Below are 14,620 nucleotides of genomic sequence, written 5' to 3'. Positions count from 1 at the left end.
GTCCTGACTGGTGGAGCGTACCGTCTGCGAAATGCATCGGATAACCGACTCGAGCCGAACCCATGGAACGCAGCCCGTCTATGAAGATTCTACGCCTAGCGCCGGACTATGTGTTCGTCTCCTTCCTCTATCTATTTTTTACACATTCGTTGTCTTACATTTCTCTCCTTCTCCCTCTTTTTCTCTTACAGCCTTTAAGGGCTCGTTCGCGCGTTGTTCGCACACAATTGACGCGCTATCCGCACTCATTATACCTGGGGGCTTCTTTAACAGAAGCTTGTTTATACAGGCCTCATGCCCAACACATGTGTCACACTTCCGCATGTACCTTTTATTCACCATTATATGCATCGATATGACTTAAGTTTTGGCCAAGCTGGGTTGCTTGGCTCCTGTGCTTACCCCTATGTTCCCGATTGTTCGGCTAGGCGGTAAAGGGAGCACCTCTGCGATTGTTACTGCCGGGTCAGCCGGATGTGTACCTCAGACTGGGTGAAGCCGAAAGCTAGTGTTCTTAAGGGAATATTCAGTCAGTGAACTAAAAGATGATTCCTCACTTGTATATTTTTCCGCCCCCAGATGCTTCTCTGCTTTTTTCGCAGTCCGGACATGCACTTTAGGGCATGCCTCCCAGGGAAAGGAACCCCTAACAGAACTATTCTCCCTGGAAGATGTTTCTTACTAACCATGTAATATAACATAACTAGTTGGGCACTTGTCTGTTCAAGCACTAATGACCCATATGCCTAGTCTCCACGTATGCCCCGGTTCTTACATAACCGAGAGGGTATTCGGACACACTCCGGGCTATCGGGTCCCGAGGTTGAAGCGAAAAGGTCCGCCATGACAAACGATCTACAATCCGGCTAGAAGGCATTTTACATGTCATCTTAAATTACATAGTCAATTTGACTGGGTATATTCCTCTTCAATACCATCCAACAGGCTGTCTAGTTTACAGTCCTGTTGGGAATATTTGGCGGCCAACTCTACCTGGCCGTACACTAAACTGACAGGGATCTCCTTCCCATCTGGCCCCACAGGTCCGACCTCGGCCATGTGGTTTTGGTCAGCCTTCGTGTACCGCGTCTTCACCATGGCCCAGGCCTCCCTGGCACCTTGAAGGCAGGCCGATATCTTCCATAATCGGAAGCGCCGCCGCGCTCCCTTCAGCTTCTCTGCAAGCTCTCCAAGGCCTTCGGGCATGGAGACAGATGGCCACAAGGCCTGGACAACGCCTTGCATTACCTGGCGAACTCGTTCGTGCAGTTGTAAGAGCTCGGGAAGAAGGTCACCCGTAGAACCGGGCATTTCCTCGACAGGCTGACCTGTCAGCATACCTACAGACATAACTCTGTCAATCGGCTTCCTCGCTGAACTCTTTTTCGAAGTTCGTTCAAGCACTTACTAAAAATGCCGCGTCGAAGCCGCCGATTCTCCTTCACGGAGTCTGACAGCTGAGCACGAACATCCTTTAGTTCCTCGCCCAGCTGGGTGTTGGCATCTTGGAGCTTATTCTTCTCTTGCCTCACCCTCGTAAGCACGTTCTCGCCGGCCTTTAACCGGCGCAAGAGTTGTTGCTTGTCCGGATCCATTCCAGCGCCATCTGCAATGTTATTGTCAGATTTGCACACATGCCTCCCTTCACAACATACTTATCTTTCGAAGCATATATTACCGGAGGGGGTCTCCTTGGTCTCCCGTCGCGGCTAGTGCGGCCTCAAGTTGGGCCTTGCACTCTTCCAGCTCCTGGGACAGTTGGGTATTCTTTTCTGTAAGATCCTGCATAACAAATGATCCTTAAATCAGTTATTCTAACTGTTTCAAGTCTTGGGGGCTACTGACATATATAACCATCAAATTTTCTCACCCATGTGTCTTTTACATACTGCTCTATGGCTCTGGCTAGACCATTTTGAGCGGCACGGAGGTACGCTTCTCTCGTATTAAAGGCATTCAATGCCTCCTGGGAGAAACAAGCGTCACAAAGAACTGTCCGGCGACGCCTGTGGTTTATGGCACTTTCCACCTTGGAATTCGTGGCAGACAGCCCGTCTGCATCCTCTGTTAGAGGAGCGCCCGGTGCACGCCTCATGTTCGCCTCCACTTCCGGACCCGGCCTCGGAGCCTGGCCGGTGGAGGCGCGATTGGCAAACTCGTCGGATATAGTCCGGCGAGCGCTCTTTTTTCTGAAGAGAGCACGAGCGTAAGTATACCTTGAGGGAATAAAACCTGGGAATAAAATCGCGCACCATACCACTGCGCCGGCGTCTCAATCCAGACCGCACTTCTTTTCAGCCTGCCGGGCCTTGAAGCCCCTTGTTGGCTAGCCACCGCAGGCTCGGCCCTCCGCCTCAAGGACTTCCCCTGCAAAAACACCATTGGTATATGGTTATCAAAAATAAGCACGGATGGATCATCTTAAAAGTACTGGGACTTCGGTCTCGGTTACTTGTGAGGCTGGAAGTAGTCCGGGATAATCGGCCGTAATGGCCACCAAGGTGTTGTCCTTGCTCAATTGATGAAACACCCCATCGATCAGCTCCACCGCTAAGTCCGGGTCCTCTTGGGAGTCCGGATCGAAGGACCGTTCCGGGTCCTTGGGTTGTGGAGGAGGGTTGTTTATCTCCTTTATAGCCTGGCGTAGCTCCTGTGTTGGAATTGCTAGGCTGAATACTTAACTATGGGAATATGAAACGGATGGGCAAGTGAAAGTGCCCGCTTACCCAGCTTGGAGGATTGTACATAGAAAATCCGCCCCGTGGGTTGGCACAGAGGAATTCCTCCTCTTCTCCCTTGTACAAAGTGGACAAGATCTTTATTAGAGCGGCAGCCGATTCTGGCCCCTTACGGCCGCATCGGGTGGCGTCGTCCTCCCCGTTGAAATCCCACATGGGGTGGCCCCTATACTGAAGCGGCTGCACCCCCCGCATAATGCATGTGGCCATGACCTCGATCATGGTCAGTTCGGAATGAGCTAACAACCTTATCCGGCTCATCAGGTAAAGGACGTCCCTGTCATTTTCCTTCTGAGGGCTCCGTGGACACCAGCTTAGGCGCTTCTTCAAAGGAGCATTATTAAACTCAGGGAGGCCGGTCCGAACAGGGTCCGGCAGGGGGACATCTTCTATATAAAACCATTCTGAGGGCCAGTCTTCGGACGCCTTCTTTGGGGTTCCGGATAGATATCCGGTCCCGGCGACGCGCCATAGTTCGGCTCCGCCCACTTGATATATCGACCCCTCCTGGGAACGGGGCACAAGGTAGAACAGTTTCTTCCACAGCGCAAAATGGGCCTCGACGCCCAGAAACAGCTCACAAAGGGCTACGAAGCCCACAATATGCAATATGGAGGCAGACGTAAGGTTGTGCAACTGGAGGCCGTAGAACTCCAGGAGCCCCCGGAGAAACGGATGAACTGGAAATCCAAGCCCTCTTATCAAATAAGGGACAAGGCATACCCGCTCTCCTTTGGAGGGGTTGGGGACGCTCTCCGCTTGTTCTCCACCATTATAGGTGGCAAGCCCGGCTCGAACCGGGGCCATGTAGGCTGGGGGGAGAAACCCCTTGGTTTGGAGCGCCACTAGCTCGCTGTGCGGGACGAAACATCTCTCCCAATCTCCAGGCTGAGGGATGGGGGGCGAGAGGAGGAGCTGCATTGACTGGCCATGATGTAATGGATCTCTGTCGAATGCACTTCGATGAATGCTCGCGGAGGGAAGATGGTGTGATTCGGATCTAAATCCCTGTCTCTTTTATGGGCGGCTCATTTGCGCAGCTAGGAGGGTAAATGAAAAAAAACACCCTGGCTTTTCGCATTCGCTTGACACGTGGAAGATGGCCATTATTGGGCGCAGAAGCCAAGGAGCGCAACATTCATCAGAAGCCGGACACTATTCAACAGGTATATGGAATTTGGAGAAGAACCGCCTTGCAACGCCAAAGACAAATCTGCGCGCCGGACTCATCGTCATTGAAGCCTGGTTTGGGGGCTACTGAGGGAGTCCCAGATTAGGGGGTGTCTGGATAGCTGGACTATGACCTTTGGCCGGACTCCTGGGCTATGAAGATACAAGATTGAAGACTTCGCCCCGTGTCCGGATGGGACTTTCCTTGGCGTGGAAGGCAAGCTTGGCGATACAATATGTAGATCTCCTCCCATTGTAACCGACTCTATGTGACCCTAGCCCTCTCCGGTGTCTTTATAAACCGGAGGGTTTTAGTCCGTAGGACGAACAACAATCATACCATAGACTAGCTTCTAGGGTTTAGCCTCTCTGATCTCGTTGTAGATCTACTCTTGTACTACCCATATCATCAATATTAATCAAGCAGGAGTAGGGTTTTACCTCCATCGAGAGGGCCCAAACTTGGGTAAAAACATCGTGTCCCTTGTCTCCTGTTACCATCCGCCTAGACGCACAGTTCGGGACCCCCTACCCGAGATCCGCCGGTTTTGACACCGACAACTCCCATTTAACTTTTCTTGCAACAATTTAGTTTCTAAATGCTTATGCCTCTTGGAATATATATCTTCTCTATTCGGTGTGTTCATGCAAACATGCACTCCACAAAAGTTGACATGCTTATAAGAGATATTTTCATCATGACTAGTGCAATCATCATTAGTACTATGGATATTCAAAGAGTTCATACTAACAACATTGCAATCATGCTCATCATTCAAATATTTAGTGAAAAAGATTTTATAGATTTCTTATTCTAGCACTTGAGCACAATTTTCCTTACCATCATTCTCAGGAAAGATATTAAAAAGATGAAGCGTATGAGACAAACTCAATTCCATTTTTTTGTAGTTTTCTTTTATAGGCTAAACTAGTGATAAAACAAGAAACAAAAAGATTCGATTGCAAGATCTAAAGATATACCTTCAAGCACTCACCTCCCTGGCAACGGCGCCAGAAAAGAGCTTGAAGTCTACTACACAACCTTCTTCTTGTAGACATTGTTGGGCCTGCAAGTGCACAGGTTTGTAGGACAGTAGCAAATTTCCCTCAAGTGGATGACCTAAGGTTTATCAATCCATGGGAGGCGTAGGATGAAGATGGTCTCTCTCAAACAACCCTACAACCAAATAACAAAGAGTCTCTTGTGTCCCCAACACACCCAATACAATGGTAAATTGTATAGGTGCACTAGTTAGGCGAAGAGATGGTGATACAAGTGCAATATGGATAGTAGAAATAGGTTTTTGTAATCTGAAATTATAAAAACAGCAAGGTAGCGAGTGGTAAAAGTGAGCGTAAACGGTGTTGCAATGGTAGGGAACAAGGCATAGGGTTCATACTTTCACTACTGCAAGTTCTCTCAACAATAATAACATAGATAGATCATATAACAATCCCTCAACATGCAACAAAGAGTCACTCCAAAGACACTAATAGCGGAGAACAAACGAAGAGATTATGGTAGGGTTCGTAACCACCTCAAAGTTATCCTTTTTGATCTATCTATTCAAGAGTCCGTAGTAAAATAACATGAAGCTATTCTTTCCGTTCAATCTATCATAGAGTTCATACTAGAATAACACCTTAAGACACAAATCAACCAAAACCCTAATGTCACCTAGATACTCCATTGTCACCTCAAGTATCCGTGGGCATGATTATACGATATGCATCACACAATCTCAGATTCATCTATTCAACCAACACAAAGTACTTCAAAGAGTGCCCCAAAGTTTCTACCGGAGAGTCAAGACGAAAACGTGTGCCAACCCCTATGCATAGGTTCATGGGCGGAACCCGCAAGTTGATCACCAAAACATACATCAAGTGGATCACATGATATCCCATTGTCACCACAGATAAGCACGGCAAGACATACATCAAGTGTTCTCAAATCCTTAAAGACTCAATCCGATAAGATAACTTCAAAGGGAAAACTCAATCCATTACAAGAGAGTAGAGGGGGAGAAACATCATAAGATCCAACTATAATAGCAAAGCTCACGATACATCAAGATCGTGCCATAGAGGGAACACGAGAGAGAACACGAGAAAGAGAGATTAAACACATAGCTACTGGTACATACCCTTAGCCCCGAGGGTGAACTACTCCCTCCTCGTCATGGATAGCACCGGGATGATGAAGATGGCCACCGGTGAGGGATCCCCCCTCCGGCAGGGTGCCGGAACGGGATCCCGAGAGGTTTTTGGTGGCTACAGAGGCTTGCGGCGGCGGAACTCCCGATCTATCTTCGTTATCTATGTTTTTAGGGTATTTGGTATTATATAGGTGAAAGAAGTCGGTCGAGGGGTGCTCGAGGGGCCTAGGAGACAGGGGGCGCGCCCAGTAGGGGGCGCGCCCTCCTATCTCCTGGCCTCCTCGAGGCTCTTCTGACGTGGACTCCAAGTCTCCCGGATCATATTCTTCCCAAAAATCACGCTCCCGAAAGTTCCATTCCGTTTGGACTCCGTTTGATATTCCTTTTCTTCGAAATACTGAAACAGGCAATAAAACAGCAATATGGGCTGGGCCTCCGGTTAATAGGTTAGTCCCAAAAGTAATATAAAAGTGTATAATAAAGCCCGTAATCATCCAAAACAGATAATAAAATAGCATGAATGCTTCATAAATTATAGATACGTTGGAGACGTATCACTCAACTTTATACATTATTTCCCAATGATGTATGGCTATCCTATGATGTTTGAGTAGATCCGTTTTGTCCTATGGGTTAATTGATGATCGTGATTGGTTTGAGCTGGATGTTTTATTATTGGTGTTGTCCTATTGTGCCCTCTGTGTCACACAAGCGTGAGGGATTCCCGCTATAGGGTGTTGCAATATGTTCATGATTCGCTTATAGTGGGTTGCTTGAGTGGCAGAAGCATAAACCCGAGTAAGGGGGTTGTGGCGTATGGATAAAGGGGACTTGATACTTTAATGCTAGGTTTGGGTTAACTTAATGATCTTTAGTAGTTGCGGATGCTTGCTAGAGTTCCAATCATAAGTGCATATGATCCAAGAAGAGAAAGTATGTTAGCTTATGCCTCTCCCTCAAATAAAATTGTAATAGTGATTACCGGTCTAGTTATCGATTGCCTAGGGACAAATAACTTTCTCATGACAAAAAGCTCTCTACTAAAACTAACTTAGTTGTGTCTTTATCTAAACAAACCCTAGTTTATATTTGCGTGCTCTCTATTATCTAGCAAACCTATCCAACAACACCTACAAAGTCCTTCTAGTTTCATACTTGTTCTAGGTAAAGCAAACGTCAAGCATGTGTAGAGTTGTATCGATGGTCGATAGAACTTGAGGGAATATCTGTTCTACCTTTAGCTCCTCGTTGGGTTTGACACTCTTACTTATCGGAGAGGCTACACTTGATCCCCTATACTTGTGGGTTATCAAGACCTTTTTCTAGCGCCCTTGCCGGGGAATCATAGCGTGGGGTGAATATTCTCGTGTGTGCTTGTTTGCTTTATCACTAAGTAATTTTTATTTGTTGTTCTTAGTTGTTCTGTATCTTTAGTTATGGATATGGAACACGAAATACCAAAAAAATTAGGTGTACTTGCTACTCATGGAAATGGGGAACCTCATAAAACCCTCGATGCCCGTTATGTGAAAGATATTATGTACTACTTTGATAATCCTGAGAAAACCCCATTCAATTATGTTATGGGAGACACGTTGGATCAACGTGAATACTTTAGGGACTATCGCTTGACACAAAAAGGGAAACTATTATGGGATCAAATTTATATGTTGTATTGGTATGCTAGGCCACTATGCTTGAGATATGATTATACTTGTTGCTCTAGGATGAAGGCTCCACACCTTCCCTTTTCATGCGAATTTAATGATAATGAAACCTTAGGTTCTTATGCTAATGGTATATATGATTACTATGATGTGGAACAAATAGAAGAATTCGTTGCTTTTATGGGTGCTTATGAAATTGAATCTTTGTTTAAAGAGTTTGAAGATTTTGATGATTCAGTTTATAGACCTGAAAATTCAGCTATCCTTAAATATTGCTATGAGAATTATGAACTCAATTCTGATATTGATGCATTTATTGAGGAAGTCTCCGCTGTCCAAGAAGAGACTAATATTTTGCAGGAGTCTACGGAAGAAGGAATTGATGAAACTGTGAGCTCATTGGATGAAAAAGATGATGAGGGGAGCGGAGAACAAAAGGAGGAAGAGAGGATTAGCTACCCGTGCTCACCTTCTATTGAGAGAACTCTTCAACTCATACAACGTTTAATTCCCCTTCGTGCTTACCGAAGGATGATTGCTATGATCCCTTTAATTCGTTTGAAATATCCCTTTTTTATGATGCTTGCTATGCTTGTGGCCAAGATGCCAATATGAATGATGATTATGGAGATGAACTTGCTATATTTCCTTATGTTAAACATGAAATTGTTGCTATTGCACCCACGCATGATAGTCCTATTATCTTTTTGAATTCTCCAAACTACACTATATCGGAGAAGTTTGCCCTTATTAAGGATTATATTGATGGGTTGTGTTTTACTACTACACATTATGATTTTGATAGATATAATATGCATGTGCTTGCTGCTCCTACTTTCAATTATTATGATAGAGGAACTATATCTCTACCTCTCTATGTTTCCAATATGATAAAATTGCAAGAAACTGCTTATACTATGCATTGGCCTTTACTTGGTGTGCATGAATTGTTCTTTTATGACATGCCGATGCATAGGAAGAGAGTTAAACTTTGTTGTTGCATGATATATGTTACTTTGTTCTCACTACTAAATCACAAATCATTGTTAATTAAAATTGGCTTTGATATACCTTGGGATCCAGGTGGATTCATTACTTGAGCACTATATGCCTAGCTTAATGGCTTTAAAGAAAGCACTGCCAGGGAGACAACCCAGAAGTTTTAAGAGTCGTTTATTTATGTTGAGTGCTTTCATATAGTCTAAAAACAAAAAACAAAAAAAAAGAGGGGAACCCAAAAATTTTCAAAAAGGAAAGTGAAAGTGAGAAAGACGAGCATTGTTAAAGTGGGACCTAGCCTTGAACTTTGTTCATGCTCACAGAAACTTTGTGAATCTTGATTACAGAAACTTTTCAACAAAAGTAATTATCCCCTTGTACAATTCCATTGTATTATAAAAATAATTTGTCAAGGTTTGCCTTTAGGATGTTTACAATGCTTGTTGGTTTGTGCGGTGCAGGACAGAAACTTTGGCTGTAGTGCGTGATTTTACAGTTTTTACTGGAATGTCAAACGGTTCTGATTCTTTTTGCACTGTCTTGCTATACAAATTGTTTATTGTTCCTAATTTTGCTAGCATTTTTGGGGTACCAGAAGTATGGTGAATGTTCAGATTGCTACAGACTGTTCTGTTTTTGACAGATTCTGTTTTTTATGCATAGTTTGCTTGTTTTGATGAAACTATCAATTTCTATCAGTGGATTAAGCCATGGAAAAGTTATATTACAGTAGCTATAATGAAAAAACAAAATATGAATTGGTTTGTAACAGTACTTCGTGTAGTGATTTGCTTTATTATACTAACGGATCTTACTGAGTTTTATGTTGAAGTTTTGTGTGGATGAAGTGTTTGATCGAGAAGGTCTCGATATGAGGAAAATGAGGAGAGGCAAGAGCTCAAGCTTGGGGATGCCCAAGGCACCCTAAGTAAATATTCAAGGAGACCCAAACGTCTAAGCTTGGGGATTCCCCGGAAGGTATCCCCTCTTTCTTCAACAAGTATCGGTATGTTTTCGGATTCGTTTCGTTCATGTGATGTGTGCAAATCTTGGAGCGTCTTTTGCATTTAGTTTTCATTTTTCCTTTATGCACCATGCTGGTATGAGATAGTCCATGGTTGATTTATAGAATTCTCATTGCACTACACTTATATCTTTTGAGTATGGCTTTATAGAATGCTTCATGTGCCTCACTTATATCATTTGAAGCTTGGATTGCCTGTCTCCCTTCACATAGAAAACCGCCATTTGTAGAATGCTCTTTTGTTTCACTTATATTTGTTAGAGTGTGGGCATATCTTTTGTAGAAAGAATTAAACTATCTTTCTTCAATTATATCTATTTAGAGAGATGACAAGAATTGGTCATTCACATGGCTAGTGAAAGTGCAATATAGCACTAAATTGTTTTTGACATCTATGACAACTTCATTTGTGTCTCTAACCACATGCTCTAAGTGTTAACAGCCCTGCTTCAGTCAAAGTGAAGCATGGATGGTTATTTCCTCTCTTATTGGAAAAAGGAAAAGCGGTGTGCTCAATGAAAGAAGAAGTTCCGTAAAGTTTTCTTATTTCTTGAGTCCTTAGGGTAGCCGCACTATTAAGAGGGGGTGCACCATAAAAACATCCAGGGAATCAACTTACCTTCTCACATTGATCTGAAAATCCTAGTGTCATGTTTCTGTTCAGGCCGGAACTTCCGGGACGACCGGAACTTCCGGGGACCGGAAGGTCCGGGAAGCTTCCGGGGTACCCAGAAAAACTGTACTTTTCGTGCAATCTCTCTGTGTAGCCCGGAACCTCTCCGGAACTTCCATCTCCCGGAACTTCCGGGCGCCGGAACTTCCGTCCCCTGTTTCTGCAGCTCCTGGGGTACAACTAAGAGGTGCAAACTCTCTGTGTATCCCGGAACCTGGCCGGAACTTGGCCGGAACTTCCGGGGTCCGGAACTTCTGTCCATTGCCGGAACTTCCGGGCTACGCAAAAATCTGCCTCCAACGGCCAGATTCCATCCCCACCTATAAATAGTCTTCTTCTTCCTCACGAAGAGGTTGACGACTCCATTTCTCTCACCTCCATCTTCAGACCTCGATTTCTTGGAGATCTCCCTCCTTAGCCAACCAAAGCTCTTGATCTTTTGAGAAGTAAAGGAGAAGTGCTTGATCTACACATTCACCAAAGCGAAAGTTGATTCCCCCTTTGTTTTTGTGGTGCATCTTGTTACTCTTGGAGGTTGTAGACTCCTAGGCGGTAGGAGTGCTCCGGCGAGGAATCGACCATTGTGATTACCCTCGGAAAAGTTTGTGAGGGTTTGGAGACCACCCCAAGGTCTACCACTAGTGGTTGAGAAACATCTCCGTGGTGTTGTCTCAAAGGGAGAATAGGGTGAGCCTTCATGGTGTTGGTGTGCCTTCGTGGTAACATCCACCTCTCTAACGGTGACTAGCTTTGTAACGCCCTCGATGCGGCTATAGCTCCCACGTGTCGAGGCACGACTTAGAGGCATAACCGCATTGAAAGCAATGTCGCAAGTCAGGCAATCATTACAACATCCCATGTAATACATAATAAAAGGGGGAGATAACATAGTTGGCTTACACTCGCCACGTCACATCAGAGTACATAAATAACATCCATCAAACAAATCACTCATGGCCCGACTACGGTGCCAAAATAGAAAAGACCCCCAACATGCGACAAGGTCCTGAATCGATAACCCCAACTAGGCACCACTACTGATCATCTGGAAGGGACACGTAGTATCGCTGAGAGTCCTCGTCGAACTCCCACCTGAGCTCGTAATCGTCAACTGGAGCAGAATCACCTGGACCTGCATCTGGAGTTGTAGTATCTGTGAGCCACAGGGACTCAGCAATCTCACACCCACGCGATCAAGACTATTTAAGCTCATAGGAATGGATAAGGCAAATATATGTGGAGCTGCAGCAAGCGACTAGCATATGTGGTGGCTAACCTATTCGCAAAAGAGAGCGAGAAGAGAAGGCGAAGCACGAGCGAGAAGCTAAAGGAACATCCTGCGCAAGCATAACTCCAACACCGTGTCCACTTCCCGGACTCCGCCGAGAAGGGGCCATCACGGTAACACACACAGTTGAATCATTTTAATTAAGTTTAGTTCAAGTCATCTACAACCGGACATTAACAAATTCCCATCCGCCCATAACCGCGGGCACGGCTTTCGAAAGATCAATCCCTGCAGGGGAGTCCCAACTTAGCCCATGACAAGCTCTCACGGTCAACGAAGGAATAGACCTCCACCCGGGACACACCGATCAGACTCGGTAACCCGGTACAACAAGACATTTCGACAGGTTAAAACAAGTCCAGCAACACCGCCCGAATGTGCCGACAAATCCCGATAGGAGCTGCACATATCTCTTTCTCAGGGCACACTCAGATGAGACTAGCTACGAGTAAAACCAACCCTCAAGTTTCCCCGAGGTGGCCCCGCAGGCAGCTCAGTTCGGACCAACACTCAGAGGGAGCACTGGCCCAAGGGGGGCTAAAATACGATGACCCTCGGGCTCCGGAAACCCAAGGGAAAAAGAGGCTAGGTGGCAAATGGTAAAACCAATGTTGGGCATTGCTGGAAAAGCTTTAATCAAGGCGAACTATCAAGGGGTTCCCATTATAGCCCAACCGTGTAAGGGACGCACAATCCGGGAACATAACACCGATATGACGGAAACTAGGGCGGCAAGAGTGGAACAAAACACTAGGCGAGAGGCCGAGCCTTCCACCCTTTACCAAGTATATAGATGCATTAAGATAACATAGCAATATAATGATATCCCAACAAGCAATATAAATGTTCCAACAAGGAACGGCTCCAATCTTCACCTGCAACTAACAACGCTATAAGAAGGGCTGAGCAAAGCGGTAACATAGCCAATCAACGGTTTGCTAGGACAAAGGTGGGTTAGAGGTTCAACATGGCAATTGGGAGGCTGACAAGCAAATGGTAGGCATCGTAGCATTGGCAAAGCAAAAGAGCGAGCAAACTAGCATAGCAAAGATAGTAGTGATTTCGAGGGTATGATCATCTTGCCTGCACAGTTGTCAGAGTTGACTGGATCCTCACACGCAAACTCAACGGGCTCCTCGGTAGCGAACTCGTCTCCCGGCTCTACCCAACAAGACAAACAAGCAACAAGGACACAATCAACCACGGGCAAGACCAAGCAATATGATGAAATGACGATATGCTATGCGGGATGCGATGCGGGATGCAAAATGCAAGATATGACAGAAAATGCATGAACCTGGCATCAACTTGGAAAACCAAGTGTGCCACTGGATAGAGGGGATGAAATCGCTTGAAAACGATATAAGGATCATTGGAATCGGAGCTACGGTTTGGAAATGGCGAGTGTTTTAAGATATGACACCGGTCTGCGATTTACAGCAAGTAGGCATCTAAATGCAACGAAATGAACATGCTACAGCCACCAAACATGAAAACAAAATACATGGCAGTGATGTACACAAGATGGTTGACAAAACACTAGCACTGAGCCATAGGCAAATTCATCCATTAAGAGGTTCAAACAAGCATGGCTAAAACGCAAATGCAAAACAGATTTCAGACTTAGTGAAATTAACACTAGTCTGAAATTTCAGATCACGAAGCTCTCTTCGGAGCAGCAAAACAACATGATAGAAAACCTGAACATGACAAGTAAGAACATGGCATGGAGCTACTCAACAAGCTTAACAAAACACCCAAAGTGACCTGGGGCCAAAAGGGTTCACAAAATACTCTACCGAGCTCACGAACATCGCTCGAACATAATCAGTTTTCAGACTTAGTGAAAACTGAGACAGGCTGAAATTTAACTCACGAAGGCATGTAAACGAGCTCGATGCACTCACTACGGTACAATTCGTGGCAAGGAAAGCATATAACCAGCAAGAAGGCACAAAGTGCTAGCTACACATGGCAAGAACGAAGGCATAGCATGCATGGAACACTAACGGTAGCATCGGCTAAATCGCAAACGAGTTGACGATCTGCCCAGATTAACAACGAAGCAAAAATTGAGCTCGATTGAGTCAACCTAGAGCACTCCACAAATGCCAACAAAGACATGGATGGATAGAGCATAACATAAATATCAAAACTCCCTTACTGATCATCCTCAAAAGAGGCACGGATCACTAGGAAACAAGCTGGACATATGGCATCATGAACTAAAATATCCCAGACAGCGAAAATCACTAAGTCCCTGAAATCTGCAATCTCAGGTACCCTACTTCGTAAGCTTGCACAAGACAACACACACATCCTAAAAATGCATGGGTGGCACCTCTGGAAAGAAGACAAAATGCTTCACAAATCATCCCAAAGGGGCACAGGCATATCATGCTCGGATTAAATATAGCAAAAATGACAAAAGTGCATGATGAACTAACGGATCTGCAATTTAACTCACGAAGCCTCCTTCTAACAGCATTTTGGGTATCAAGATGACCTCAAATGCAAATGATGCAATGGAATGAAATGATGCACATGTCGAGACGAAGATTTTGATATATCATACGCCTAAAACGGAGCTACGGTTGCAAAGTTACGGGACCTCGAACAGAGCAACATGGATCAAAATTTTCAGGACTTAGCAAAAAAAATCGGGGTTAGGGTTTACTGTTCACGCGACCGGATCCAGATCGGGATCGCGGCGCGGAAGCTGAGGCGGCGCCGGCGGCGGAGCTCGAGCTCGCCGGAGCCGGTGGAGGAGGGGGAGGCCGGCGAGGCGGCGGCGAGGTGGTCCCGCGGGGACACGTGGCGGCGGCGGGTTGGATGGCGGCGGCGGGCGGACGATGTCCGGCCGGGGGCGGACACGTCCGTCGGCGCGGATCTGGCGGGGATG

Source organism: Triticum dicoccoides, chromosome 5B (assembly GCF_002162155.2).
Source record: "Triticum dicoccoides isolate Atlit2015 ecotype Zavitan chromosome 5B, WEW_v2.0, whole genome shotgun sequence".
NCBI lineage: Eukaryota > Viridiplantae > Streptophyta > Magnoliopsida > Poales > Poaceae > Triticum > Triticum dicoccoides.
The sequence above is the reverse complement of the archived record's forward strand: the minus strand, read 5'-3'. Positions refer to the sequence as shown.